Source organism: Canis lupus, chromosome 29 (assembly GCF_003254725.2).
Source record: "Canis lupus dingo isolate Sandy chromosome 29, ASM325472v2, whole genome shotgun sequence".
NCBI classification, from domain to species: domain Eukaryota; kingdom Metazoa; phylum Chordata; class Mammalia; order Carnivora; family Canidae; genus Canis; species Canis lupus.
Genome location: NC_064271.1, coordinates 2,452,239 through 2,478,103, shown reverse-complemented (window position 1 = coordinate 2,478,103; position 25,865 = coordinate 2,452,239). Strand labels below are relative to the sequence as shown.

Sequence of the window (25,865 nt, the reverse complement as noted above, 5' to 3'; positions counted from 1 at the left end):
GAGGAAAGTCCTTAAGTGGGGTGAAGAAAGATGGAATCTAATAAGAAAGTGAAGAGTTTTTGGCTAAGATAGGAGTATATATACATTCCATTCTCACAGTAACAGGAGAGGTCTGTATAGGAATGCAGGTAGTTTTTTTTTTTTAAGATTTTATTTATTCATTCATGAGACACACACACACACAGAGAGAGAGAGAGAGAGAGAGAGAGAGAGAGGGAGAGACATAGGCAGAGGGAGAAGCAGGCTCCATGCAGGGAGCCTGATGTGGGACTTGATCCTCGGTCTCCAGGATCAGGCCCTGGGCTGAAGGCGGCGCTAAACCGCTGAGCCACTCGGGTTCCCCGGAATGCAGGTAGTTTAATAGATTTCCTCATAAATAGACAAAGTAACTTGCTTCTACTGTTTCTGTTGTAGTAAAGTAAAAGCATGATATAAATGATGGAGAAGGGAGGATTGCTGAAAGTTTTGGCGATGATGAAGATATAAATAGCCAACTAAGATAAATGATTACTAACAAGTAATAGTGATGACCTGATTGAGGTTTGGGATCAAAAATTTAAAATGGGGCAGCCCGCGGGGCTTAGCGGTTTAGCACCGCCTTCAGCCCAGGGCGGGCCTAGAGACCTGAGATCGAGTTCCATGTCTGGCTCCCTGCATGGAGCCTGCTTCTCCCTCTGCCTGTGTCTCTGCCTCTTTCTCTCTTTCTCTGTGTCTCTCATGAATAAATTTTTAAAAATACATAATTTTTAAAAAAAATTAGAAATGGATTTATCAGAATAATTGTATATTTTCCTTGATTCTGCTACTTGGACAAGGAGATAGAAATATGTTTTAACTTTGGTTAAGGTTTTTCCAGGTAAATATTAGAAAAGGAAAGAAAGGCAAGAAAATGTATGTATGATAGTAATATACTGATGCATTATGGAATCTGAGTTATATAAGAAGGGCATGAAGACATAACTGGTTATAAATGGTGAAGAGGGTAAAGCATTAATGGATTAAAAGTTCTCCATGAGCTCTGATGTAGAATAACCAAAGTAAGGGAACTATAAATATAGCACATAGAGCCAAAAAACAGACTTTGGAGATACTTCTGAAAGGCAATAATATAGTTTAGGAAATTAACTGAAATGGTTATGAAAGGACAAACAACTCAAAGGGTATAGACCCGAAAGTTTAGAGCTTTTAATCTCCTACATAAATGCTGAAGCATAATAACTGCATAAGTAGTGTAGAAAAACACCTCTAGACAGATGCTAACATCTTTAGGAAATGAGCAAGAATGTCCATGTTTCTGTAGATGATGCCATCCTATATATGAGCAAAAAAATCTGATGGAATGCGTTGCAAAAGAGCAGTAGTCTACGAGAACAAAAAGAATAGACGAATTAGATAAGCAGTAAGCAAAGAGGGGCAAAGTGAACACATGCCCACCTCTAGATCTAGTGGTTCATGAGTTGTACAAAAGGCAACCACATTTGAGAAGCCTGGAGAGAAAGTATTGTCCCTAGGGGATGTCCAAATTTAAATTAGAGCAAGATGGTAAAAGGAGTATTCATGTCACTTGAAGAGATTAAGCTTTTGCTAATGATAAAGGTGAATAGGAGAGACAATAGTTGGAAGTTTCAGGAGATCAGAAAGCATGGCAGACTGGGTCAGATTAGAGGTTACAACCTTATGGGATGAAAGGATGAAAGGAAGTCGTTCAGAGGTGGCCACCACTTCATATAAAGCTCCTGCAAATGTTCAGTTTCTCAGGGCAGTGCCCCTGAGGAAAGAGGAGAAAAGAAGCCATCCACTGACTCTGGTTTCCAGTGAACACAGATTTATCTTTCCATAGTGTTTCTGGGTTTCTTGATGTCTCACCTTAATCAGAAATTTCCAAGGAGGGGAAAATAGCTGAGGGGTATGAGATATAGAAATAAGATGAGGAACTGGTGATGTGGGCCTGCATAAAGTATTTCAAAACCAGGTAGAACTGACCACTGTAGGAGTGATAAAATTGGAATAAGTGATCCAAGAGATTGGTGAAACTAAGAGAATGCAGAGTAATTCTCAAGAGATGTCTGATACACAGACACACAGATGCATGGATGCACACACACACTCTCCTTTTTTTTTTTTTTCTTGAAAAATGCTTCTTGTTATGATTGGGGCTATTATTATCACTAATACATTGGGTCATCCGTAGATATAATGGTAAAATAATTTTCATTTAGTAACATCTATCCATATTTTATATATCTCTTCATTTCATCTTCATTAATTATTAATTACTTAACTGAAGACTCATTCCTTAGATTCTTTATACTCTGAACTAATAAATTGAGTTGGGCCATGTAGTGAAAAAAAAAAAAAAAAAGGATCAGTTCACTGAATTCCAAGGAGGCAATTCTTGATCTGCCATTATAACAATATACAAATTAGGAGAAATGCAATTGGCAATAATAGAACCCACCATCCATATATCAAAAGCTAGATGCTACACTGAAATTTAAAAAAAATCACAACAAAAGATGTGAAATACTATACAAATGACAGGTTATTATTATATATTCATTTCTCTCTGTCTCTTCAATACATAAGAATTTAGACCAGGATTCCCACTTTGTAAATGTCATTCTCTTTTTAAAGTAAAGGGTTTGTTAATTTATTTTATTTTATTTCTATTTTTTTAGGGTTTTTTTTTAGGGTTTGTTAATTTTGATCTAACTTTAGAAAATAATCTTATGTTCTTTTTAAAAATATTTTATTTATTTATTCATGACACAGAGAGAGGCAGAGGCACAGGCAGAGGGAGAAGAAACAGGTTTCATGCAGGGAGCCTGATGTGGGACTTGATCCTGGGACTCCAGGATCACACCCTGGGCTGAAGGCAGGCACCAAACCGCTGAGCCACCCAGAGATCCCCTAATCTTATGTTCTTATTCAGATTTTACCCTTTTGCTCCACAGAGTTCAGGAATTACATACAGGTGTAGGATAATTTCGAAAATTTGGGTTGGTTTTTAAATAGCCTAATAGTTCTTGTATTGTGTCATGACATTCATATAAAACAAACTGTTTCTTCATTTGGCCAAATGGCTTCTTCTCAAAATGTTTATCTTCCTGCAGTATTATTCAAAAAATAGTATGTGGAAACATCCTAAATGGACTTCTAAAACACTAAAAGGTAATATAATTCAAAAGCACCTCATTTTTTATATATCCATCACTGAGTATTATCCATCACCAAGAAATCTTACATATGGAATTTTGCATATTCTCACCTTTAAGCATTTTTATACTTACACAAGCAATCATAGTCATTTAAAAAGAAATTAAAAACCTGTTAGCCATTATCCATTATACTAGTGTTATTTTCTTCCTTAAATACTCAAAATGTTAACTTGTTGAATCAATGAATGTTGTAAATACCAGTTAAACTCAATTCAATTAAAAAAATAAAGAGAATGTACAATGTGCAAATAGTACCTTCTGAATTCTATGCCTCCCTCTCTTCCTATTTATGGAGCTGGAATCATGAAAATGTTGGCCAAATGTTTGTTACTGGAGCTTTAGTTTGTGCAAAGGCAAGAATGTTGGAATTATATCAAGATAATTAAAAGAACCAGGGGTCACATTTATGTTAAAGTCCATTAGAAAAATCAAACACAAAGATCAAGTCCAAACAGCCAGATGCAGTTTCTAACAGGCGCAAGGTATGAAAAAAATGAGTTTGGAGACTGGAAGATATGTAGGGATATGGAATCTGAGCCAGATTTAGTTAATTGGAAATCATGCCCAGGGCAGTTTCCAGCAACAGAGACTGGAGACTCCTGGTTCCGACGGGCTAGATGAAATGAGCAGGATTGACCAAGTATTAGCAATAGAGTAAATCCATTCTCTTTAAGAGTTCACAATTTGGTAGGGAAAACAGACAAAGATAGTCTAAAATGTCATCATATATGTATAGAGAAAGAATAATCAATTAGGATTGAAGTACCTGCAAAATTTGTAGAAGGTGGTAGGATTTGGGTTTGGTTCTGTGTGTGTGTGTGTGTGTGTGTGTGTGTGTGTGTGTGTGTTTGGTTCTTATATGATAAAAAGACTTTTACTAGAGGAAAGGATATTCCTGTAAAGAATTAGTACATACAGAGTTAACAGCATTGAAGAAAGATGAGATTTAAGTATAAAACAAAAAGAGATCAAGATAGGGAGAACAAAAATAATCAGCAGAAAATGGGTGAAAAGACAGGAATAATGGATGGTTGCAGATGTTATGAATAACTGGTGTTTCAAGAGTAAAAAATGTCCAATTATATGCCTACATTTTGCTGAGAGGTAGAGGATGTTGTTGACAAAGTACTGACTAGGTAGAGACACTATGAGCTGATGAAGAGGCTTCATATTGTATCTGTTCATTTATGCATTAATTTGTGTTGCTTTTAACTGCATTTTCTGATTTGTTTATTCCAAAACTTTTAAATGTTAAGTAACCCCCTAAAATGTCCTTACAGTTTTCAGTTGGAGAATGAAGAGGGAGGGGGAGGAAAGGGAGGAAAACAAGGGGGAGGAGAGGCAAGAACGGAAGGGGTAGAATAAGAAATCTCATTTGTTTTCTCCCATAGCTACTTAGCATTTCCTTGATAGAACTTCCAACTAATTATAATTACTTTTTTCTGTTTATGATACATAGATTTATTATTTTGAATTTCTTTTTTAAAGCTTTTATTTAAATTCCAGTTAGTTAACATACAGATGTTATTGTTAGTTTCAGTATATGATTTAGCAATTCAACACTTGCATACAACACCCTCTGCTCATCACAAGTGTACTCCTTAATATTATTTAACCCATCCCTCAACGCTCCTCCCCTCTGGTGGCTATCAGTTTGCTCTCTAACATTAAGAGTCTCTTTGTTGGTTTGCCTCCACTTCTTTTTTTTTTTTTTCTACTCTTTGGTTATTTGTTTAAATTCCACATATGAGTGAAATTGTATAATTATTTTCTTTCTGACTGATTTCCTCTAGGCTCAATCCATGCCATTGCAAATGGCAAGATTCCATTCATTTTTTGATGCCTGAGTTTTTCATATATATGTATATATATACTATTTCTTCTTTATCCATCAGTTGATGGACACTTGAGGTCTTTCCATACTTTGGCAATTGCAGATAATGCTGGTATAAACATTAGAGTGCATGTATCTCTTTGAATTAGTATTTCTGTATTCTTTAGGTAAATACCTAGTAGTGCAATTGCTAGATCATAGAGTAGTTTTATTTTTAACTTTTTGAAGAACCACCATCCTGTTTTCCAGAGTGGCCACACCAGTTTGCATTTCTACCAATAGTGCAAGAGGGTTCTCCTTTCTCCACATCCTTGCCAACACCTATTATTTTTTGTGTTGTTGATTTTAGCCACTCTAGCAGGTATGAGGTGATATCTCATTGTAGTTTTGATTTGTATTTCCCTGATGATCTAGCAGGTATGAGGTGATATCTCATTGTAGTTTTGATTTGTTTTCCCTGATGATCAGTGATGTTGAACATTTTTTCATATATCTGTTGGCCATCTGTATGTCTTCTTTGGAGAAATGTCCATTCTTCTGCCTATTTTTAATTGGATTACTTGTTTTTTTTGCATGTCGAGTTTTGTAAGTTCTTTATATATTTTGGATACTCACCCTTTATCAGGTATGTCATTTGCAAATATCTTCTCCCATTCCACAGATTGCCTTTTATTTTGTTGACTGCTTTCCTCAATGTACAGCTTTTTAATTTAATGAAGTCCCAATGGTTTGTTTTTGCTTTTGTTTCCCTTGCCTCAGAAGACATATTTGGAAAGAAGTTGCTACGGCCAATATCAAAGAGGTTACTTTGTGTGTTCTTCTCTAGGATTTTTATGGTTTCAAGTCTCACCGTTAGGTCTTTAATTCATTTTGAATTTATAGCTACTTTATCTTGTTATTAATTCTTTAATGCCTATGTCCCCCACCAAATATCCTTCATGATGTACATTTGCTTGATCCTATGTTAATAAACTTTGTTGTTTTGAGGGGGAAAAGTCTCTACTTACTATAAGAGTATATTTTAAAAATATGCTAATGTCTTGGCTCCTAATTTCTAAAAAGATACTCTAAAAGTTATTTTTTTTAAAGATTTTATTCATTTATTCATAGAGAGAGACAGAGAGAGAGAGAGAGAGAGGCAGAGACACAGGCAGAGGGAGAAGCGGGCACCATACAGAGAGCCTGACGTGGGACTCGATCACGGGTCTCCAGGATCACACCCCAGGCTGCGTGCGGCGCTAATCCACTGTGCCACCGGGGCTGCCCTAAATATTTTTTAAAAAACAAAATTTTATTTTGTTTTCTCAATGGTTTTACTTATTTATTTTAGAGAGAAAGAGACAATGTGCACTGAGGGAGAGGGAGGAGAGAAGCAGATTCCCTGCAGAGCAGGGAGCATGATGCAGGGCTCAATCTCAGTACCCTGAGATCATTACCTGAGCAGAAGGCACATGTTTAACCAACTGAGCCATCTAGGTGTACCAAAAAAAAAAGACATAAAATATTAAAACTGATCATATCATTTGCTGGCAAGGATGTGGAGCAACAGTAGTTCTCCTTCATTGCTAAGAGGAATGCAAAATGGTAAAAGATTCATAGGTTTTTACAAGACTATCTATATTGTTACCATAAGATACAGCAGTCGCAAAAAAAAAAAAAAATAAAAAAAAAAATAAAAAAAAAAAAAAAAAGATACAGCAGTCGCATTACTAGATACTCAGCCAACTGATTCAAGAACGTATTTAAACCTTCACAGGAAGTTTTATAAAGGCTTTCTTCATAATTTCCTTCAGTAGGTAAGTTGAATAAACAAACTAGTACCTCTATAAAGTGGCATATTATTCAGATAAAAAGTACCAACAAAGCCAAAAAAAAAAAATCATGATGACTCTTAAATGCATATTGTCAAGTGAAAGAAGCCAGGATGAAAAGACTACACACTGTATGATTCCTGTTACATAACATTTGGGGAAAGGCAAAACTCTACAGATGATTAAAAACAAAACAAAACAAAACAAAACAAAAGGTTCCCAGGAATTTAGAATGGAAGGAAGAGGGCTAAACAGGCCAAGCACAGGGAATACTTTTGGGTGGTGAAACTCCTCTGCATGATACTCTAATAATAGATACATGACACTCTGTCATTGAAAAAAAAATATGACTTTAGCACACAGTGAAACTTAATGGAAATAAAATCAAATGTGGGGCTCCTCTGTGTGCAGGGCCCCCTCAGAGTGCATATTTCTCTCTCCCACAAAGTCATCCCTGATCCTGCTTCATTGGTACATATTTGCCTAGTGAACTTGTAATCCCTTCTACTTCTTAGCACAACCAGTATCTTTGAGCAGACTCTGGGGAATCAGAGACTCCATGGGTCCAGTTGGGTTGGATCAAGTCCTCTAGGTATTGTACTTTCTCCTTTCTGGGAAAAATAGAGGCTATGCTAAAGACAGGCACTTTGTATAGCAGTAGAAGAGACTGTCAGGGAAGGCAGGAAATAAGTCACTGACTGCAACAGAGGCTTTATATCCATGGGAATGGTGTAAGTGATAACTGGGAATATTCCAGCCACAAAGCAAGGAAAGCGACTAAAGTTGAAAAACTGGGCAAGACTGAGAAGATGTGGACAGCATATGAACTAGGTCCATTCTCTCATGAGGACATTGTACACTTCCATCATCTCAGTTGCCATACTCCAGGAATTTCTCCAATTCTTCTCTGTAGCTATGGTACATTGTCCAAAATTTAAAGCAATAATATTTATGAGATTTCTTTAGAACTATTTGTTTTTGTTTCCTTTTTACCAAAGGTATATGATGGTAACCTAAAGATTTTCTTGTGAATCTTCTTCACAGCCAGGACACAGATACATGAATATATGAATAAAGAACATACTTTGAGCCCTGAGAGGCTGCCAATAGTTTTCATTCAGCCAGAATTATCCAGCCTTCTCTTCAGTGAATTTTCCAGAATAGAGGAAACTGGAATGGATTTATCAAGACTAAAGCAATCTACATTAATATGTCCATAAAGGAAAGCAATACAAAGAGCTGCCAAAATTTACTCTGACTGGGAAATGGAAAGGAGAGCAATCAGTAAATGTGTGTGTGTGTGTGTGTGTGTGTGTGTGTATGCCAGATTTTCTCAACTGTGGGCGAATGTCTAAAATGCACAGAATGCAGGAGTGCCTGGGTGGCTCAGTAAGTTAAGTGGCCAACTCGTGGTTATGGCACAGATCATGATCTCAGGATCATGAGCTCAAGCCAGTGTTGGGCTTCAAGCTCAGCAGGGAGTTTGCTTGAGATTCTCTCTCTCTCTCCCTCTGCCTCTATCCCCGCTCATGTATACTCTATCTCTTACTCTAAAATAAATATATAAATCTTTTTTTAAAAATAAAATGCACAGAATGCAACTCCAAAAATATTTTCATCAATTTATTAATTTTTCTGAAATATTTATTGGAACCCTATACATCTTGGCATGATGGTAGATCTGGGGTCACAAAGAGAAACTATAGTTTTCTCCTCAAACTCTCATGAAAACAGAAAATAAGCAAAAACCAAAACACAAGTCAGCAGGGAACAACATTGCTCTTTGCACCCCTCTTTGTACCATGGCCAGGAGCTACACCTCCCACAGGCAACTTATTCAGTCAAATTTCAGGTTAGATGGGGAATGGGGCTCAGTCAAAAAACATTAGGTTGCCTAGAATATGAAACAAGTTCCGTGCTCACGGCTAAGCTTCTTTGCTTTTGATAATTGTGTCGCTTTACACAGGACAGACAATAGAGCCAGCAAAACCAAAAATAGAGACGTTTTACCATTGAAGCCAATGACAAAACCCACAAATGTCCTGAAAGGACTGGGAATTTGAATAACAATCCTGGTGGAAAATGGGCCAATAGAAGTTGCATCCTAGTGGCAGATGCAGTGTGTAACACAAAGGAACAGACCACAGGAACACCAATCAAAGTACAATATCAGATGACTCAAACATCCTGAAAGTTCAGAGAAGCAGTAAGAGCATAAAATTAAGTGTTTATATTATAAACACTTTATTCAAATATTAAGTGTTTATATTATAGTAATCTTATTCTGCCAATAAGAAGAAAGCTTAGGAAAATTCCTCTAGCCAAGTAGAGAGAGTAGCCAGCAAAGTAGGGGCAGGTGATCAAGCTGGGACAGCTGCTCACCCAGGGGACATTCAGTTTGCTCTTGCTCATGAGGCTATTTTCCATCCAAACATTCTAAGGCAGTTTAGCTTTAAATGTGGACAAAAATAGCATGAATAAAACATAGGAGGCACAAGTAAAATTCTACAGGTCAGATCAGAGCCTATAAGGAATTCAGTAACAGTATGTGCAGAGACATGTAGTTTTTGAAATATTCCATATGTACAAAATATCAGAAAATAGGCAACATGGGTAGGCTATGTGTTATTTGAGCACGTTTAGTATTTCTCCTCTTTATTCAACCTGTCTCAAAACAATATCAATTCAGGGGCACCTGGATGGCTTAGTCAGTTGGGTGTCTGCCTTCATCTCAGGTCATGATCCCAGGGTCCTGGGATCAAGCCCTATGTCAGGCTCCCCGCTCAGTGAGGAGTCTGTTTCTCGTCTCCCTCTGCCCCTCCTCCTCACTTGTGCTCTCCCGCTTTCTCTCTCTTTCTCTCAAATAAATAAATAAAATCTTTTAAAAAAGCAATACCAATTCAGACATGTTGTTTGTCAATAGAGTATGTTAAACTAAAACAAACAAACAAATATGGGAGGCAAAAATATATATCTAAGAAGGTAAAGACATGTTTGAATGCATCTAGAGATAGTTTTTAAAATAAAATATTAACTATTCTTTGTGAGGTGCTTTGAGGATGGGAATAGCTATCCTCAAATGAATTTCCATTATTCTTCTTATGACTGTCTTTCTCCCTGTTTTCATTCATAAATATGTACTTCTCTTGGACTTCTGACAGGATTTACATGTAGGATATTTTGAAATCATGTAGAATGAGCTTTGTACAATGGTGAAGTGAAAGCACACAGGGCAACACCTGACACTGGGAAACCTAAGTTGGTAATAAATGATCTCTCTTGCAAAGCAATCACTTTTCCATTTCTGGCTAGCACAGTATACATAATTCTGGTAATTTCCACTTCTATGTTTCATTTTCTATCTCTGTTTAAGTTAATAATTTCACATGAGCTTCAAAATCAAGGACTGAGAAGACAAAGAATCATAGCTTCCAGGAAATATTAATGTCTGTCAGGTTTGTAGGGTTTTGGGGAATGAGGAATGGATGCAGAGGTAAGAAAAGGCAGAGGTAGAGAAGCCAAGTAGTTCTAGAACATGCACTCCTGTTTCAAAAACATTTTTTACCCCTCTCTTTTATCTTTTGGACTTCTCTCTGATATTTTATTTGAAGAAAGGGTCTAACTATAAAAATGCTCCAGTGATGAAAAATCACTTGAAAACCTTGGATAATAATTTTGTGATGCATTGGAATGTGTTATTTTTGCTTCCTTGGAAAATGTGCTTTAGAATTTTCTAAGTTTATTCCAATGATGAAAATTATTTGTGTTTTAGCATAAGGCCAAAAACTACCTGCATTCAGGTGGTTGGGGATCAGGATTCAATAAGGAAGGAATAATGGATCTATTAGAATCCATCTCTAGCTGAGTGCTACTATGATTAATATAGCACTATATGGCTTCCATTCTAAATATTTATTGTTAAATAACAACATTTGTTAAATAACAAAAAATATTTGTTAAATAACAATATTTATTGATTAAATATTTAGAATACTGAGTAACCAGAACAACTTTAGATCTAGTTGCTTAGAATCCTAAGTGGTTCTGAACCTTGCCATACTCCTCAAGAAACCTGTCTGGGAAATCCATTAATAGGCCATCTGCATGGATGCATCTAGTCCTAGAACTCTATGATTTTCATAGCACAGATATATACTCAAGAATTCCTCCCATTATCATATTACCTTTAAGTGTAATTTAATATAACAATATGTACACAACACACTTTTAAATGTTAATGTTCCTTTAAACTTAACAGATGATGAGTTTCATCATTCTCACTAAAACCATTACATAAGTCCTTGAATGACAGAATTAAGAACTCAAAAATACTGTGAAAATTTATTATGAAAATAGATTTGGTGACTTTGATCCTAAACTTTGGTGACCAGGCTCTGCTATTCCTAGCAAATAGAGTATGAATCCCGTCAAAGGTAATATTTGTCTTGGTGCCTAAGTCAGAGACTTATACTCATCTTGCACCTGCTTTGCCTATGCTGATTCAAGCTCTCTTTCTGAAGGCATATTTGATTTACTTTACTAATTTTCATTGCACTTTATCATCTGTTATCTGAATAAACAACAGAGAATGTGATAGTTCCTTATGTTCTAGTGTTGTGAAGCATTTTAAAACATTGCCAAGGCCTCCCTTGTATAGTCACATATTTACTCTTTCTCCAGGACCACATAGTTCACAGAAGTGTATGATATCAATTCTCTCCTTGATGAGGACTGATGTCATAAAGTAAGCTTTAGAAAAACTAACATACTGCTCTTTCCTCTGTAGGATGTTCATTAAAGGAACAACACAAATTTAATACAATTGTTTAAATACTTATGGTGTAAGGACACGTCCAAATGCAGTCTAACTACTGAATGTTGACATGTGTTTTGGAGTATTGCTCCCCTCCCCACACCAGGAAATTTTAAAAACTATGTTTTTTGGTACTGTCCTAGAGCAAAAAGCTTTAATAAAGTTTAATATTGAAAAAAATAATTTGTAATAGAAATGTAGAAAAATGATTATTTTTCATTAATTTAATTTAATGATTTAAATTTCATTAAATCATAAGTAAATGATTTAAATTAAATTCACTCAATTTAACTCACAATGACTCATTGAAAAATAATGGTCTTACTTGAATTTAGGTAGAGCAATATTTTCCTTTTTCAGAGGTCACTTCTCTGGCAATCCCAACATTCTGGAGAATAGTCTGGATACAGAAAGCAAAAATGAAAAGTCCCTATGAGTATACAAAGTTAAAGCAATATAATCTATCTACTGAAATTTATTTACTGTATCCACAAAGAAAACATGCACCCCATGTATGTTTATATTATATTCGTTTTTAAACACGTTTCTTTGTGAATTTCTAGGAGTAACTCAAAACTTTGTGAATTATCAAGAGGAAAAATACATGATGAGTATTTCCCAAATGGCTAATTTCATAAGATTGAGTTCTGCAGAACACACTTTGGGAAAATTGGCTTATAAAAAAAAAGTACAAAAGCATATTTGATAACCTGCCCAAAATTGTATCTACCAGTAGTTGGCATTTAGATATAAGCTGCCTATACCACAGCCTTTAGAATTAGACTCCACATTTAAATTACTGATAATATTTAAAAGCACTCCTTGTGAGGAATAGACTATTGATTTGATGCCTTTATTTTTAATGAGACATAGCCATTAACTCAGTTTTATACTGAGGGAGAGGGGGTTGGCCTCTATACATCAAAGCCTGGCAACAGATTGCTAATTGCAAAGGCTAGAATGATGTTTCTGCCTTTGGCACTTCATTGTTAATGACCCCATTTATGTTATTTGTCCTCTCACAAACTCAATCATACTTTTCAAAATGTTCTAATACTTTATTAAAACGATAAGCAGGTAAAATATCATATTTAATAGAGCAGTGGTTATCAGAAGTTCCAGAAGCACACAGCTGGCTGCATAGAAATTGCTTGCATAGCTTGTCAAAGATACATACCTGATTCAATAGATACATCCCATTCTGAATCTGATTTAGATTTATACAGAGGCTTCTGAATATGAATATATGACTTTTTATAGGTTCCACAGAGAAATCTGAACCTTAGCCATGTTGAGAACCCTAAATGAGGATATAAGCTTCTGAAACATGGTAGGAATAATTCTGGGCTGGCTCCTAGATTCCCATACCCTGGCCTAGACCATGTATGATCCCTTCCCCATGATCCCATGATTATGAGTTGAGCTCATGACCACGATATATTTCACTTCTGTGATGAGTTTCCATTAGATGACAAAGGCAAAGGCAAAGGAATTTTCTAGCCATAAACTCCCAAATAAGCGAACTTTGAGTTAACCAGTCTGAGGGAGATTATATTGGGTAGCTAGACTTGGCCAAGGGAAGAAAGGTCCTACAAAGGGTCAGAGATTCAAACTGGGAAGAAGTTTCCTCCTGACTTTGAAGAAGTAAAGCTGCCTTGCTAGGGGAAGACCATATACCTAAGACCTTCAGAAAGCTGCTAGTAGGAGCTCAGAGCAACTGCTGGCTGACATGCAACATAAAAATAGGGAAATCAATCTTAGAAACAGAAAAAACTGGATTCTGCCAATGACTTATATATGGATTTGGAAAAAGACCTTGAGCCTGGGATCAGAACACACTCCAGTTAACACATGATCGCAGCCTTGGGAAACCTTGCGCACGTGTGATTAGGGTTAGTTTTTATTTCATAAATTTGATGACTGAGAATTATGTATTAAGTGAAAATAATACCAATTGCAGTACAATTCTTAACATTGTATCTCAAGGTACATAAAATTTAAGTTTTTGTTGTTGCTTTAAATGTTTTCCATGAACTATTTAACCTGATCCCATTTTCTGCCTTTCTTTTTTCCTATAAGATGTATTCCATGGGTTTTATTTCAGATATAATAAATATAACCAAAACCTCTCCAATTAAACACAAACAAATGAAACAAAAGAGGGGCCTGTCCTTGTTGCACAGGTCCCTGTTGAGGTGTAAGAGTAGGAGAATTTCTTAGAGAAGAGTGCGCTGTCATCACTCAGGAGGCTCCACACCTGCTTTCTGTGGGTATGGAGGGGAACCTCGGGTTCTAAATTCACTGATCTACCTTTCTAGGTTATAACATGCATGTTTTATATATGATGTCCAGCATCTTAAGTGCTACTTAAGTGGAAGAAATAAACAAAACTTACTATACTCCAGTTTCTTTAGAACCAGAAATCCAACTCTATTTTTTGATTTAAGAATGCAATAGAAAAAAAAAAAAAAGAATGCAATAGAAAATATTTTAAATGAGAAATTTAAGAGAATACTCATGACATTAAAAAACACATTCAAGGTATGTCACTTAATATAGATATGAATATATTACCTGTATGCCCTATGCTGGATTTTCATAAAATAAAATAAAATGTTCTTCACTGAAAACACTGTAACACAAATACCATTGAAGAAAACAAATTCAGACATAAGTATTAAAAAGTCAAAGAAAGAAAATTAAATAGATGAAATCTAAAGTATTTTGCAATATTATTCATCTATATAGACATTTTAAGCAAATGTTATTTAATGAGGTCTGACATTTACCAAATACTAGTTGGGTTTCAACATAGGGTTTCTTCATAGACTTGTAACACTAAGCATCATTATTTGACTGGAGAGTAAATTTTGATGTGTTTTCAAAGGAACCTTTTTTTTCCATTTAATAAACAATAAGAATTTCACAAGTCAGAGCTCTTAAAATGGAATATCTGTCACTATTTGAAAAATGCTATCAGCTTTGATGTTACAAACACAAAACAAAACAAAACAAAAAAACTCTGCTACAATTGATGTCCACAGAACTGCAGTAAGCTTTCTTCTTGCCCAAACTCACTCCAGCACCCTGTTAGTTAACAAAAGACATTTTGTGTTCTCCAAACATGAGTCTTTTGTTATAAAATGAAGTATGTTGTAAGAGAATGACAACCTCAAATTAAACTTGCCAGCAGTAGTTAAAAACATGCATACTGCAGTGTGCTGTAAACTTAGGAGTCAGGATTTACATTCAAGTTGCAGGCTAGTAGAAAGCATTCCACACTATGAATATTATTAATGACACTTTAGAGTTTTGCTTCAAGAATGCCAAGATTAAAAAAAATTAAAAAGGAAAGCCAAAATAATTTTTACTTAATTACTTTCATAATACTTATCAAAAGATAGTGACTCGGTGATGTTTTCTTGGCTTGCATTTTAAAATACATTTTATAATATCACTGTGCCAAGGCAATGAGTTGATTTGTCCAGTCAGCTTAGGATAATAGGGACAGGGAAAAAATTACATCTTTCAAAACCATGACAGGGATTGTAAAAAGGGTTATAATTCTTAACTCTTTCTGGTCTCAAACCCTTTGCAACTGGCCCACAGCCTCTCCCAGTAAGAATGTCTAGTTCCTTATCACTTAAATCTATGTTGGGCTTGATCAGTGGTTCCATGGGAAGGAAATATGTGCTAGTACTGGAACCAGGGCTCAAGAAACTCTTCATATTTCCACGTTCTTTCAGAACCTTTCCAGTGACAAAAACAAGCCCAGAAGAGCCTACTAAACGATGACAGCTCACACAGAGGTGGAACTAATTGTTCTATCTGAGCCCCTTGACATTTGAGAAGTCACCAAATGTGCTAATCTGACTCACAGTCAACCATATAAACATTCAGGAAGTTGATGTATAAAAAAAGGAAAATATTAATAAAGAGAAAGCTTAAAAAGAGAAGGCAATGGAAAGTATTAAGTCCAAGGTGCAGAAAGAAAAAAAAAATGTTGAAGGAAGGTAAATGGAGCCTAAGGGGCTTATGGGACATGATCTAGAAAACAGGCATGCACATGGTAGAAGTTCCAAAAGGCAGAAACAAAGAGAAAGAGGCAAAAAGAACTTTGGAAGAAATAATTGCTGAAATATCTTAAGTTTCATGAACATTAATACATCCATCAAAAAAGCTCAAAGAACTCCAAACTAAATGAACATAAAGATACCCACACCAAGCCAATTTTAGTTAAATTAATAAAAGCCAAAGACAAAGAGAAAAACTTGAATGCAGCAAGAGAAAATTGGTACTTAATAAACAATTGACCCTCAATAAGATTATCAGCAGTTATCTCATCAGAAACTGTGGAGGTCAGAAAGCACTAGGCAATATATTCAAAGTGCAACTGGAAAACAAAACAAAACAAACTGTCAACCAAGATACCTATATCTGGCAAAACGTCCCTTCAACAGTGAGGGGGATATTAGAACATTTTTATAAAACAAAAGCTAAGAGACTTCATTAGACTAAACCAGCCCTACAAACAATGCTCAAGTGAGTCCTGCTGGGTGAAATGAAAGAATATTCCACAGTAATTTGGAGATATAAAAGCAATTCTCAGGCAGCCCGGGTGGCTCAGCGGTTTATCGCCACCTTCGGCCCAGGGTGTGATCCTGGAGACCCAGGATAGAGTTCCATGTCAGGCTCCCTGCCGGAGCCTGCTTCTCCTTCCACCTGTGTCTCTGCCTCTCTCTCTCTCTGCCTCTCATGAATAAATAAATAAAATCTTAAAAAAAAAAAACAATTCTCAAGAAAGGTAATACATTGGCAACTTAAAAAAAAAACTAGTATTATTGTAACTATAATGCTACCTTTAAAAAAATTGTTTATTTGAGAGAGAGAGAGAACACAAGTAGGAGGAGAGGGGCAAAGGGAGAGAGAGTAACAGACTCCCTACTGAGCAGGGAGCCTGACACGACAGTCAATCACAGGAGCCAAACATCATGACCTTCATTGAAAGAAGACATATAACTGACTGAGTCACACAGGCATTCCAACCTTTTGTCTTCTACATAATTTAAGAGATTAACATATTTTTTAAATTATTAATCTAAAGCTAGTATTATTATAAGTTTGGTTTATAACTCCACATTTGGTTTTCGACCTAGTTTAAGAGACTAATACATTTAAAAGAATTATTAGTTCATATTTGGGGGCATAGAATATATAAAGATGTAATTTTGTGACATCAACATCCGAAAACAATATAGATAGAAGTATAAAGAAGCAGGATTTTTGTATATTATTAAAGTTAGGTTAATATAAATTTAAATTAGAGTGTTATAATTTTAGAATGTTAAATGTGATCCCCATAGTAACCATGAATAAATTAGCAATAGAATATACATAAAAGGAAATGAGAATTTAAACATTTCACTACAAAGTATCAACTAAATAGAAAAGAAGGTAGTAAATAAAGAACAAAAACCTATGAGGTAAAGAAAATAAATAGAAAAATGACAGAATTAAGTCCCTTATCAGTGATTACTTTAAGTATAAGTGAATTTAACTCTAAAAACAAAAGGCAGAGATTGGCAGAGTGGATAAATCTTATAATTCTACTATGTGCTATCTACCAGATATTCATCTTGTATGAAAAGACACAAAGAAATTAAATGGAAAAATTTATTCCATGCAAATAGTAACCAAACAAGTGTAATGGTGGCTATACAATTATCAGGTAAAATAGACTTTAAATCAAAAATGTTTATAAGAGACAGAGAGTCACAATGTATACTAATAAAATGTGTAATACATGAAGAAGATAAAATAATTATAAATATTTGTGCATCTAGTAACAGATTATCAAAATATATAAAGCAAAAACTGACAGAAGGGAGATGTACACAGGTATATAATAGTTGCGGACTTCACTGCTCCACTCTGAATAATGGATAGAAAATCAGACCAAAAAAGTACAGAAAGTAAACAACACATCTTAAACAAGTTATAGTTCAAAAAAATCACAAGAGATATTAGGAAATACATAGAGTTAACTGAAAACAAAACACAACCCACCAAAACATGGGACACAGAAAAAATAATGCTAAGGAGGAAATCAATAGATGGAAACTCTTACATTAAAAACAAGAATGATCTCAAATCAACAGCCTAACATGACAACTTAAGGACATGGAGGGAAGATGGCAAAATAACTCCAAAGCTGGAAGAGAGAAGGAAGTAATAAAGATTATGCCAGAGATAATCAAAATAGATATTAGAGGGACATCTGGGTACTCAGTTGATTAGGAGAGCCAACTCTTGATTTTAGCTCAGGTCATGAGCTCAGGGTTGTAATATTGGGCTCCCAAGTCAGGCCTAATGTTCAGTGGTGAGTCTACTTGAGATTCTCTCCCTCAATCTCCCCCAAAATAAATAAATAAAATCTTCTAAAAAATAGATATTAGAAAAACAATAGAGAAAATCAATGAAACCAAAAATTATTTAAAAAGATCAAGAGAATTGACAAAATTTTAGAATTTTAGCTACAGGTACAAAAAAAAAAAAAAAAAGAAAGAAAAGAAAAGAAAAGAAAAGAAAATGAAAGAAGACCCAAATTCATAAATTCATAAATGAAAGTGGAGACATTACGGCCAAATCAATAGAACTTAAAAAGATTATGAGAGTACTATAAAGAATTATATGTCAAAATATTGAATAGTCCAGATGAAATGGACAAATTCCTAGAAACAAAAAACTAAGACCAAATCACTAGGAAATATAGAACCTAAAATCATCACACTCCCTGATTTCAAACTGTATTAAGTAGCTACAGTATTTAAAAACTGTATGGCATAGTTATAAAAAAGAGATCAATGGAACAGAATAAAAAACTCAGAAATAAACCCACACATATACAGTCAACTATTTTATGACAAGGAAGCCAAGAAGATTTGTAACCATAACAATTCTATAAGAAAAAGTAAGCAGTAAGCTCTTTGACATAGATGTTGGTGATTATTTTATTAATGTAACATTAAAATCAAAAGCAAGGGCAGCCCCAGTGGCCCAGCAGTTTAGTGCCACCTTCAGCCCAGGGCGTGATCCTGGAGACCTCGGATGGAGTCCCATGTCAGGCTCCCTGCATGGAGTCTGCTTCTCCCTTTGCCTGTGTCTCTGCCTCTCTCTGTCTTGCATGAATAAATAAATAAATCTTAAAAAAACTATAGATCAATATCACTTAGGAACAATTAGTTAAAAATCCTCAACAAAATTTTGGCAAACCAAATTCAGCAGCATATTAAAAGGATTTTACACCATGACCAAGTGGAGATTATCTGTGGAATGCAAAGATGGCTTAACATGTAAAAATCAGTTGATGTGGGCGCTCGGGTGGCTTCAGTTGGTTAAGCACCTACCTTTGGCTCAGGTCATGATCCCAGGGTCCTAGAATCAAGTCTCACATCAGGCTCCCTGCTCCAAGAAGAGCCTGCTTCTCCCTCTCCATCTGCCTGCTACTCCCCCTGCTTGTGCTCTCTCTCTCTCTCTCTCTCTCTCAAATCAATAAATAAAATCCTAAAATAAAATCAGTTGATGTAATATATTATGTTATCAAAATAAAGGGGGTAAGAACCACATGATCGTCTCAATTGGTACAGAACAAGCATTCAACAAGATTCAACACTTTTTTCTTGATAGAACTACTCAGCAAGCTCAAATAGATGAACAATGTCTCAATAAATTAAAATCTACATATTCCCATAACAAAATTAATACTTAATGTTGAAAGACTGAAAGTTTTTCCTGTAAGACCAGGAAGGAGGCAAGGATGTCTGCTTTCACCAATTCTATTCAATGTAGTCTTGAATGTTCCAGCCAGAGAAATTAGGTAAGTAAAAGAAATAAAGGTGTCTAAATTGGAAAGGAAGAAGTAAAATTAATTCCGTTTGCAGATTATAAGATCTTATATGTAAAAACCCTAAAGTTTCCACATGCAAAAATATTGTTAAAACTAATAAATCAAGTTAGTAAATTAGCAGGATACAAAAGAAAAAGACAAAAATAAGTTGCATTTCTATACACTAACAATGAACAATCTGAATAGAAAACTACAAGAGCAATTCCATTTACAATAACATCAAAAAGGATAAAATACTTGCAAATTAACTTAATCATGAAATTAAAGGCTTGTATGATGAACCCTACAAAACATTGTTGAAAGAAATTGAGGATAATATAAATACACAGACACTCATCCCATATTCATGAATTGGAGGATTTAATATTGATGTCAATAATACTCATCATCATCTAAAGCTTCAATACAATCCCTATCAAAATACCCAATGGAATTTTTTGACAAAAACAAAAAATTACATCCCAATATTTATATAGAATCTGAACGTATCCCAACTAGTTAAAAAAAAAAACCTTGAAAAAAAAAGCTAAAAGACTCACACAGGTCTTTATTTTAATATTTACTGAAAATTTCAGTAATCAAAACAATCTGTGTAGTACTTGCAGAAAGTCAGATAGATAGATAGATCGATGGAGTGGGATAGGAAGACCAGCAAGAAAGTCTCACATGCATGGTCAAATGATTTTTGACAAAGTGACAAAATTATTCAATGGATGAACAGCCTGACAACAAATGATGTTGAAAACACTAGATATTCACATGCAAAAGTATGAATTCAGACCCTTTCCTGATACAATAAAAAAAAATCTCAAAATTGATCAAAGACTCAAATGGAAGACCTAAAATGTACAAAATTCTTAGAAGACATAAGGCAAGAGCTTCCCAACTCTGGATTTTGCAATGATTCCTTGGATATGATTCCCAATGCATAGTCAAAAGAAAAAAAAGTAGGCAGATTGGACTTCATTAAAATTAAAAATAATTTGTTCATCAAATGACACTATTGAGAGAGTAAAAAGATTACCCATATAATGAAAGAAAAATATTTGCAAACCATGTTTCTGATAATGGATTAATATCCAGAATACACAGAGAACAAAAAAACAAAACAAAACAAAACAAAACAACCTGATCGAAAAATGGGCAAAGACACTGAAAACATATTTCTTCAAAGAAGATACACAAATGAACAATATGCCCATGAAAAGATATTCAACATCACTAACCAGGGAAATGCAAATCAAAACTTCAAATAGATACAACCTCACACCTGTCAGGATGACTGGTATTAAAAAACAATAATAAATAAAACTGAAAATAACAGGATGTGAAACAGCTGGACTATCTGTACATTGTTGGTATGAATGTAAAGTGGTATAGATGCTGTGGAAAACAGTATGGTGATTCTTCAAATAATACAGATAGAATTACCATCCCAGAAATTCCACTTCTAGAGATACATAAAAAAAACTGGGAAAGAAGAATCTTCAAGATGTATTTGTACATCCATGTTCATAGCACTATTATTCAGAATTGCTAAAACATGGAGGAAATCTAAGTGTCCACCAATAGATGAATGGGTATAAAAAATGCGATATATATATATATATATATATATATATATTAAAATTTTATTTGTCCTTAAAAAGGAAGAAAATTTTGGAATATGCTACAGCTTTGAGGAACCTTGAAGACATTATGCTAAATGAAATAAATGTGTCACAAAAATATAAATATAGTATTATTTCACTTATATGAGGTACTTAGAATTGTCAAAATCACAGAGACAGAGAGTAGACTGGTAGTAGGCAGTCTGAGGATAGGGAGAATGAGAAGTTGTTTAATGAATATAGATTTTCAGTTTTATAAGATAACCATAAAGTTTTGATACTTTGTTTAGAGTGATAAATATTGATACCAGTAGTCTGTGATAAGTTGCATAACTATATTATAACACTAGAACAACTACCAAGGAAAATTTAAATAGTAATGTAGTCAAATACATGAATAAATCAAAATCGAATCAAAGTGGATTTTTTTATGATTTATTTATTTATTTTAGAGAAAGAGAGTGAGAGAACATAAGCGTGTGCTGGGGGAAGGGCAGAGAAAGAGGAAGAGAGAATCCTCAAGCTGACTTCCACTGAGCATGGAGCCCCATATGGGACCAATCCCAGGACCCTGAGATCACCACCTGACCCTAAACCAAAAGTTGGCTGCTTAATCAACTAAGACACCAAGGTGTCCCTCAAAATGGAATTCTTTTTATTTTTGTTTTTTAAGATTTTATTTATTTACTTATTCATGAGAGACACAGAGAGAGAGAGAGAGGCAGAGACAAAGGCAGAGAGAGAAGCAGACTCCATGCAGGGAGCCCGATGTGGGACCAGATCCTGGATGCCAGGATGATCCCCTGGGCTGAAGGCAGGCACTCAACCATTAAGCCACCCAGGCGTCCCTCAAAATGGAATTCTAAAACTGTTCAAGTAACCAATCAGAGGAAAATAAAATTAAAAAAAAAAAAAAACAGAAATGAGAAACATGAAGAATATAATAAAACAAATAAAATGGCCGACTTATGCTCTAACGTCATTTATTTAAATGGAAATGATCAAAATATTCCAATTAAAAGAAACCGGTTGATGGATTAAAGATCCCAACAGAACTATAACCTTTCCAAAAGAAGCTTAGTTCAAACATAATGATATATGTTAAAAGAATGGGAAAACATAAAATTTAAATATTAAGCAAAATAAGCAGGAATAGGGATGCTTGGGTGGCTCCGCGGTTGAGCATCTGCCTTTGGCTCAGGGCATGATCCCATGTCTGGGGATCGAGTCCCACATCAGGCTTCCTGCAGGGAGCCTGCTTCTCCCTCTGCCTATGTCTCTGCCTCTTTCTCTCTGTGTCATCAATAAATAAATAAAAGATTTATTATTTTATAATAATAAACAATAAATTATTTGTTTGTTTATTTATTTATAAATATTTTATTTTTATTTATTCATGAGAGACACACAACAGAGAGAGGCAGAGACACAGGCAGACGGAGAAGCAGGCTCCATGCAGGGATCCCTTTGCGGGACTCAGTCCCCAGGTCTCCAGGATCATACCCTGGGCTGAAGGTGGCACAAACTGCTGACTGCTGGACTACCTGTGCTGCTCTCTCTCTCTCTCTTTCTTTTTTTTTTTTTTTAAAGCAGAAATAGCTACATTAATTTCAGATAAAATAGTTTTTAGGGCAAAGAAATTACTAGGGACAAAGAGCAATACTGTATAATGATAAAAACATTAAGTGAAAAAGCGACTCCTGGGTGGCTCAGTTGGGTAAGCAGGGACTCTTGATTTTGCCTCAGGTCATGATTTCAGGGGTCCTAGGATTGAGTCCCACCCCAGACTCTGTGCTGAGTGGGAAGTCTGCTTGGGATTCTCTCTCTCCCTGTACACTTCCCCACTCTCTCTCTCCCCTAAATAAATAAATACATATTTATTTATTTATTTATTTATTTATTTATTTATTTATTTATTTAAATCTTATTTTAATAAAAAACATTAATTGACCAAGAATGAATATATAGCAACCCTAACTTTTATCTTTTAAATAATACTTGAAAATACATGTAACAAAAGCCAAGAGATCTTGAAAGAAGAAATAGACAACCCTACAGTTTTAGTTGAGGCCTTAAGCACTCCAGTCTCAACAGTTTATATTGGCTAAAAAATCAACAAAGATACAGAAATTAACAGCACCATCAACTAAAAAGATCTAATGGATTTTATAGAGCATTCCACCTAGCAAAGTTAGAATATATGTTCTCTTCATGTGTCTGTGGAACAATCATTAAGACAGATTGCATTTTGGATCATGAAACAAACGTTAACAAATTTTATGACAAGAGAAAAATCTTCAACAATGTAGAAATTAAACACAAAATTATAAATATTCCTTGGTCCTAATAGAAAGTATCAAAGGAGATTTAAAAATTCAGTAAATTTATTGAAAATGAAAATACAACATCAGAAGTTATTGCATACACACAAAGCAGTTCTGAAAGCGAAATTTATAGCACTTAAATGCCTATGTTAGGAAAGACTGAATATCTCAAATCAATAATCCAAGTTCCCACATCAAAAAACTAGAAAAGGAGCAAAATAAATCTAAAGTAAGCCAAAAGAAGATAAATATAAGAATGTAGGTCAATGCATCCTTTAGTAAAAATTAGCAAGGTAAAATCTGGTTCTTAAAAACAAAATAAAATATTAAGTCTTTATCAAGAGTGACAAAGATAAAAACACTGAAAATACACATCTCAAATGTATGGAATGAAATAGAGAATATCAAAAAAGCTCCTGCAGTCATTGAAATCATCATAAGGGGCTACTATAAAAAAACTTTCCATTTTGAATTCACCAATCTGAGAAATGGAATCATTTCCTGTGGACAACAGACCATTAAACTTGGAAGAAAAGAAAAAAAAGATAAAACAAATTGTCTAATACGATTAAATAATTTACATTTGTATTAAAATCTTCTGAAAAGTAATCTCTAGGCTGAGATGGCTACTGAAGACTTTTGCCAAATATTTAAAGAGGAATTGAGACCATTTTATATATAACATTTTTGGGAAAATAATAGAGGGGGAGGAGGGAGCATTTTTCAACTCGTTTTATGAATCCAGTATCAAGTGATGCCCAAAGCAGACAAGGACAACACATACAGAGAAGAATACTAAAGAAGGATATTTCTCTTATATACTTAGAGGTAAGAAACCTCAAAAATAAATTAGGAAACCAAATCAAACAATGGTTCCAGGTATACAAGGCTAGTTCAATCTTTGAATGTCAGTCAGTGTTATCCACTGTTTTTAAAGAAGGAAACTCACATTAATAGATGAAGAATAATTCGATAAAATTCAACAGCCACTCTCACAAAACAAATAAAAAGACTCATTAACAACAACAATAACAAAACCCAGGGGCACTTAGATGGCTCAGTTGGTTAAGCCTGTGCTTTCAAGTCAGGTCATGATCCCAGGACCCTGGGATCAAGCCCACATTGGTGCTTCCTGTTAGCAAGGAGTCTGCTTCTCCCTTTCCTTCTGCCCCTCCCCACCAACTAGTGCTCACTCATAAATAAATAGATAAATAGATAAATAAATAATTTTTAATCAATAATAAACCTCCAAACCACAGCTAACATCAGACTTAATAGTGAAAAGGTAGCATGTTCCCCCCCATATTGAGAAGACAATAAAGCCTGCTGTAATAATTCCATTCAAGATAGCAGTTTGTTCTTTCTTTTTCTTTTTCTTTTTCTTTTTCTTTTTCTTTTTCTTTCTTTCTTTTTCTTTCCTTCTTTCTTTCTTTCTTTCTTTCTTTCTTTCTTTCTTTCTTTCTTTCTTTCTTTCTTTCTTTCCTTCCTTCCTTCCTTCCTTCCTTCCTTCCTTCCTTCCTTCCTTCTTCCTTCTTTCTTTCTTTCTTTCTTTCTTTCTTTCTTTCTTTCTTTCTTTCTTCTTTCACATAGTTTAAATTCTAGCCAGTCTAAATATTGGAGGGGAAAAAGTAAAACTGTCTCTATTTGCAGACTACATAACTGTCTATATAGGAAATCCCAAAGAGTTTCTCAAAAGATCTATTACTAATGGTTAGTAAACTTACAGGATACAAGGTCAAAATATGAAATTCAACTTCATTTCTACATACTAACATCAAACAAACAGGAACCAAATTTAAAAATGCAATGCTATTTAGGATTACCCAAGGAAAAATAAATATTTCGGCATAAATATAACAAACATGCACAGTACCTGCATAGCAAGAGTTACTTGTGTAACTGTTGATGAAATCATTCAGAGAGGACTTAATTAAATGGGTGACATACCCTGCTGACTGGCTGGAAGATAATAAGCCAGTACGAGCTGGACAGGTGTGCCTGGCTGGGCATGAAAACTATCATATAAGTTTAATTACTTCACTTAGTTAAATTAAGCAATACTAAGTCAATTGTACATTTTCCAGTTTAAAAGACTCTATCTAGAGATGAGAACAAAGATCAGACACAAGAGAAAAAACATCAGCAATACAGCACAAAAGGACTTTTGGGTGATTTTGACTAGCATGCTTTTCTTGGTCTTTGCTTTGAATAAATCACTAGGCTGCAAAATGTTTTCTATACATACAACAGTTTTCTAATATCTCATTACTATCACTGACTGCACTGTGATATAAAATGTTTACCTTTCCAAGTAGAGAATTTGCTAGAGCAAAGTGAATCAGAGTCCCT

General features: G+C 34.7%; 1 protein-coding gene across 6 annotated transcripts in view; it reads right to left on the bottom strand.

Annotated features, from left to right (window-relative positions):
* SNTG1 (syntrophin gamma 1) overlaps positions 1–25,865 on the bottom strand; it is an 818,484-nt gene that overhangs the window by 523,074 nt on the left and 269,545 nt on the right. For 5 of the 6 annotated variants that reach the window (XR_007407164.1, XM_049103928.1, XM_049103927.1 and 2 more), the window contains one exon: positions 12,002–12,076. The exons of the other annotated variant lie outside the window; for it this stretch is intronic. The gene's annotated coding sequence lies outside the window, so the exon portion shown is untranslated. The remainder of the gene's footprint in view (positions 1–12,001; positions 12,077–25,865) is intronic. 6 annotated transcript variants of the gene reach the window in all.